Source organism: Lolium rigidum, chromosome 2 (genome assembly GCF_022539505.1).
Source record: "Lolium rigidum isolate FL_2022 chromosome 2, APGP_CSIRO_Lrig_0.1, whole genome shotgun sequence".
Taxonomy (NCBI): domain Eukaryota; kingdom Viridiplantae; phylum Streptophyta; class Magnoliopsida; order Poales; family Poaceae; genus Lolium; species Lolium rigidum.
In genome coordinates, this window is record NC_061509.1 from 276,224,559 (window position 1) to 276,230,118 (window position 5,560).

Sequence of the window (5,560 nt, forward strand, 5' to 3'; positions counted from 1 at the left end):
GTTACATAAATCATTTACAATTGTATCCAGAAGCACATCAAATACATGAGGTACCACTTGGACCATGACAAACAAGTAAAACACTTCATGCTCATCAACTGAATCATACCATCAAGCCAACGAGTAATGCTCGGATGAGCGAGGTTCATGAGTTTGAGCACAAGAACTAGCCACAACGACAACGGCACTTGCAAATTTGCAATAATAGCAATCTAAAGTTAAGCCATTAAAGCATACATGATCACACATGAGTGTCAGGCAAGCATAGAAACAAGACAGAGGCACAGGGAAGAACCTAGCAAGAATGGTAAGAACTGGAATAGCCAGGGCAACCATGGCCAAGGCCAGTAGAGGCGGTGGCTTGAACGGCATGAGCGGCACGGCGGCACGAGCGGCACGGCGGCACGGCAACACGAGCGAGAACGAGCGGCGGCATCACGGCATGGCCGCACCTCTACGAGGCACGACAAGCCGGTGACCAAGCTAGACGAAGAAGAGGAAGGGAAGGAGTCGAACATGCAAAGGAGAGAGAGAGCGAGGAGGTGGCGCACATGCCGGGGGCGAGCGGACGAGCGAGATGCGGCCATGGCGGCCACGGCGGCGCGCGCCGAGTGCTCGGTAGCACCTGGCCAGGCCGGGCCATGCTCCGACAAGCGCCGCAACGCCCCACACCACCGTGGCGAGGCCCACGGCGGCGCCATCGCGCGCCGGAGCCCGGAAGCGGCGGGATCGCCACGATCCCGTAACCCTAGCCGCCTCGGAGAAGATCGAAGACGAGCTGGAGCAGCAACCGCTCCAGATCGACGCGGATGAGGATGACCGCCGTCGTGGGGCGCGTCGATTGCGCACCATGGCGGGGGCCAAGTCCGGCGGAGTTCGCCGGAATCGAGCGGCGACGGCGGGGGCGACACGAATCGCCAGAGAGGGGATTAGGGTTAGGGTTCGGACACGCGCGAGAGAGAGAGGGAGTGAGGCTGGTCGAGCCGGACCAGGTGGGTCGGTCGACCTAACCCCACTGGGTTACACCGACAGGTGGGCCCAGGGGCAATATAGACATTTCACAAATTCATTTAAAACAAGAAAACTTTGAAATTAAATAGAAAATTGATAAGAGCTCTAAAAAAATAATTAATAATATGAAAATCAATCAGCATAAAATTCTCTATCCAAATAAAATATCAAAAAGAATTTTTAAAGACAATTATGAATAAGTCTTAATTTGATGATTTAAATATTAATTTAAAGCACACATATTATTTTCAATAATGAAAATAAGTCCATTAATGTCATTGGACTTTAAAAACACCTTGACAACATTTCAAGGTTGTATTTTACTTGAAATCAAGTATTCCCAAATTATTCTTAGTATTAACCTCTTACATGAAATAATAACGACATCGGAAGGGGGGAACAAACCCTAAAAATGGAATCATGCATAATTGCTTCTTTAACCATTGCCCTTATCGGACAATGATGCTATTTTTCAGAGACGAGAGGACAAGGGTCGATCCACACCTTCCAACTGCAAAACTTTGCGGTGTTCGAGGCAAGTTCATCACTTGCTCATGTCATTTGAGTATTTCTATCAAATTACTTGCAAAGTATTATGGTTATCACTATTGCACAAAAATCAAAACCACTACTTTCATAACTATGAATATGACTATGTGGTGGGCAATGGAACCATGAATTGTGTTGATATGGTGGAGATTCCATTGCACGGGTTTATATCCATCTAGGATTAAACAACAAATGTCGCCAGTGATTCTTGTGCCGTAATATCCGTGTTAACCATAAGATGCAGAGTGGGACGGAGTAGTCAAAAGTGTTTCCACCTCTCGTACATCAACGGATGCGCTTACCGTAGACACTTGACCCGAGGTTGGGCAAGCGGTGGGGTGGGGATCCCATTCTAATTCCCCACGGTAAGTGGTCTATGATGGGTTGCAGCTACCGGCGAAGGAGTTTGGTTAACGAGTCCCAAACTGTTGTTGTGGTCGGGGTCCATCCTTAATTGGTATAAGAGGACCGACGAGGACCCAGGGTCGGGGTATGCAACAAAGGGTGGGTGTGCGAGATAGCGGAGGAACATGATTGGCTATACCTTATACCGGGCCTCACACCGAAGGAAGTGTGGACGGGAAAGCTGCCCGGTTGGCACCAAGGTTAAGATCTCTTATGGGTAAAGCAACACACCTCTGCGAGTGTAAAGAGCGTGACTGTCACTCCTCGTTCCGGGATAAGGAAGCTGCGAACGCGGCCGGAAAGGAGCTCCATGAAGTTCTAGTAAACCGGTGAAGGTCGACGGACATAGCTCTTTGAAATAAAAGCAATCTCTTGAAGAAATGTTTACCAAAACTTGCATTGGTATTAGACTTTCTGGCCTAATATCGTAGCTAGTGCATTAAACACCTCTTATCTATAATGAACTTGTTGAGTACGCTCGTACTCATACCACTCTTAAATCCCATGCTTAGATTGTCCGAATCGTACGGAGGAGGACTACGACAACAATGAAGGAGCCGAGATCATCGGCTACGATGAACCGGACCTCTCGGGAGGTGTTGAAGGCGTAGACTATCTCATAGTCTACGGATCCGGGGAGGCTTCGGAGGAGAACAAGCCTAGAGATATCCGATAGTAGCAGTAACCGAGCAGCCCGAACTCTAGTATGTAGCTGCTCGAGGCAATAAATGTATAGTTTATTGAGACTCTTATATTGTAAGCTAAGTTGGGTTCACCTCGAACCCAGGAGTATTCCTCTGAGGACCCAAGAGGAGCTCCAAGACAATATATGTTTGATGCTTGTAATAATAAGTGAATGAGTTATGGACACTGCTATGTTCTGTTGTACTACTCTGAGGGATGTAATATTTGCGGAATGGTACTTCGTGAATGTTATGTCAACGACTGGCATACTACAACATGCAGTGGTATGCAGGGTCACCACATATGCTGAGATCCGCCGGGGAAATTCCCTCCCAGAGGGGGAAATCGACGCCATCGTCACCGTCATCGAGCTGGACATCATCTCCATCACCATCATCATCATCTCCATCATCATCACCGCCGTCTCCACCGCTGCACGCCATCACCGCTGTAACAATTTGGGTTTGATCTTGATTGTTTGATAGGGAAACTCTCCCGGTGTTGATTTCTACTTGTTATTGATGCTATTGAGTGAAACCGTTGAACCAAGGTTTATGTTCGGATTGTTATTCATCATCATATCACCTCTGATCATGTTCCATATGATGTCTCGTGAGTAGTTCGTTTAGTTCTTGAGGACATGGGTGAAGTCTAAATGTTAGTGGTGAAGTATGGTTGAGTAATATTCAATGTTATGATATTTAAGTTGTGGTGTTATTCTTCTAGTGGTGTCGTGTGAACATCGACTACACGACACTTCACCTTTATGGGCCTAGGGGAATGCACCTTATACTCGTTTGCCAATTGCGGGGTTGCCGGAGTGACGAAACACGAGCCCCGTTGGTATATCGATGCGAGGAGGGATAGCGAGGATCTCGAGTTTAAGGTCTGTGGTTAGATTTATCTTAATTACTTTCTTTTAGTTGCGGATGCTTGCAAGGGGTATAATCACAAGTATGTATTAGTCCTAGGAAGGGCGGTACATTAGCATAGGTTCACCCACACAACACTTATCAAAACAATGAAGATTAATTAGGCGTATGTAGCGAAAGCACTAGACTAAAATCCCGTGTGTCCTCGAGAACGTTTGGTTATTATAAGTAAACAAACCGGCTTGTCCTTTGTGCTAAAAAGGATTGGGCCACTCGCTGCAATTATTACTCTCGCACTTTACTTACTCGTACTTTATTCATCTGTTACATCAAAACCCCACGAATACTTGTACGTGAGCATTTACAGTGAATCCTTCATCGAAACTGCTTGTCAACACCTTCTGCTCCTCGTTGGGATCGACATTCTTACTTATCGAAGATACTACGATACACCCCTATACTTGTGGGTCATCAGCCAACTGCGCCCCCAATTCCTACGCGACGGGCGTGTACCCAAACGGGGCAGTCGGCAGGGATGTTGACCTTGGAGGAAGGGGCCGGGTGACGGACGAGGCCGAGCTCCCCCCCGAGGCCGTGCCGGCGCCCGGGAGGATCAAGTGCTGCCGAGCGGCTGCATGGCCATAAAAGAGCATGGCATGCTCTTGCATGACGTCCGCCTTCGCCTCCGTCTTGAGTTGGAGAAGCTCGCTCCGCCGCCCGCTGCCGCTCCTCCGCGGCGGCGACATCCCTCTTCACGTTGGTCGAGCGCCCTGCGGCGGTCGGCCCTCTTCTTGCTCTCGATCTTCCTCCGCTCCGCGGTGAGGTCGGCCTTCGCCTTCTTCGTCGCCGGCCGGGCTCCACGACCACCGGCCCGTCCGGTTGCGGAGCCTCCGCCAAGGAGGACCGGCAACGGCCGGGAGCTGTGCCTCATCTCCGATGGTGGCAGTGGCGGCGGCAGTCGCTTCGTCGGCCATCTCTAGGTTTTGGCAGTGGAGTGGACTGGGTGTGTTTTGGGAGACATACAGGCGGGCCAGGGGCGGACAAGGGGAGGACGCGAGCGACCAGCATCCGGCGTCCGCGGGCACGCAAACTCGTCCCAGATTTGGGCCGGGTTTGGGTCGTCCCGGACGTCGCGGCCATCCGTTTTAGGGATGGGTCCGCGCGCTGGGCCGCGTTTTTGTCCGGTTGGACCCATCCGGACGCGCGGGCACGGTTTGGGTCGCCCCGTTGGAGATGCCCTGAGAAGAGGATAGCGATGAAGCCAGGCATCGTTTGACCCGAAGTGAGGGCATGTCGCATTGCGCGTGGCCCCCGCGGGGTGAATCTTGTCCCACATCCAAACACGTGGGTAGTCTAAGCCGTTAGATCGGGATCTAACGCGTGCTAGATGTGAGCACTCCCTACGACAAGAGAGAGCCTTGGCAGGAAATAGAAATCGGGAAAAAATAACCCGGAGCGTCGCGACTCGCGAGACAGTCAAGCTCTCCCACGAACCTATGATCGCTCGGTTGCCTGTGAATGTAGCGTGATATTTGATCGTAGCTGCTGCCATACCGTATAAATCAATTCGTGCTATGCTACTAGCTAATCTGGGTGGAGCAGGTCGCTTTTGTTTGGTACCATGTGGCTTCACCTAGAATCCCTAGTGATTTTTTTATGATGATACTATAATTATATACTGCTTATTACACGATCGAGCTACATTATTATGGTGGAATTTACCATCCTATCAGCATGCTTACCTTTTTACATATTCATGGTATTATATATCGATTCATTTTTCTTATTTTTAGTGATCCATACGGTTATTTATTATATGTAAATCTATAATAATACAGGTTTTTATAACTCTCAGGTATTTCAGACAATTTCTCAGTTTATAGCTAGGCAGCCAGTCAAATTGACAAAGACTAAAACTCAAAACAGCAGCTTTCCCTACACAGCAGCTTTTTCTACACAGCAGCACAACCAGCTGCAGCCAGCCAGCCCAAGCAAAAAGGCCCTGAGTTGTCACTGCGGATTTCTGAGCTTCTGGGCCT